This window comes from Penaeus monodon, chromosome 27 (assembly GCF_015228065.2).
Source record: "Penaeus monodon isolate SGIC_2016 chromosome 27, NSTDA_Pmon_1, whole genome shotgun sequence".
Classification (NCBI taxonomy): Eukaryota; Metazoa; Arthropoda; class Malacostraca; order Decapoda; family Penaeidae; genus Penaeus; species Penaeus monodon.
The window spans coordinates 29,296,461-29,297,273 of record NC_051412.1 but is presented as its reverse complement, the minus strand read 5'-3'; positions in this window follow the sequence as shown (position 1 = coordinate 29,297,273).

Below are 813 nucleotides of genomic sequence, written 5' to 3'. Positions count from 1 at the left end.
AAGAGACGGGAAGATGAGATACTTTCCCTCCTCTTGGTTGGCATTTGCTTTATATGACCTACATGAAAGACGGTACATAAATGTTGCTTACTTGTCATAGGACGATTAAATATACAAATGTAGTTTTTTTTATAAAGTTTTTCTAATTTCTCAAAGTTTTGGTTACTTTTCCACACAATATTGTCAAAGTGCACAGCAACTGTTTTCCCTATTAGAATACACTAACTTCAGCCAAATCCCTAATGCATCTCATTCAAAAGTTTATGCTCAGTGATGTCTTTCCTCGCCCTATTACTCCAAACCCTATCGAAAAAAATACTGAGCATTTACTTTTCCTCAGCCAACCCCCAGGGTGTCCTCGTAAGACATCGCATGTTCCCCTGTCACGCTGTTATTTCCTCCCCTCCTAAGTTCCTTTCCTTACCTTCAACTCCGGGATCTCTTGCTGAGTGCCCCTTCTCTCTCGGACTGCCGCCCGTCGGCGCCCTTCCATATGCGCCGCCCTCCCCCCCGACTCAGCACGCCCATTTTATCTCCGAGTCTACAGCCCCTTCCCCCACTACCCTTGTCCATACGCTCGTGTTGCTTTGTAGTCGATGCTGGGTGTTTATCAATGTGGTTGTTTGTAGAAGTGAGTGTGATGTCTTCGTTCTATGGTAGACAAAAGTATACCGATTTTAAATGCTAAAAGCGTATTTATCCCAGCCATCCAATATGAGTCAAAGTAGAATACACACGTTTCCAGTGATTCTCGCCTCAGTACACCAGAAAAAGCAAGAGTATCACACACTTAATCCATCCACATCACAAAAA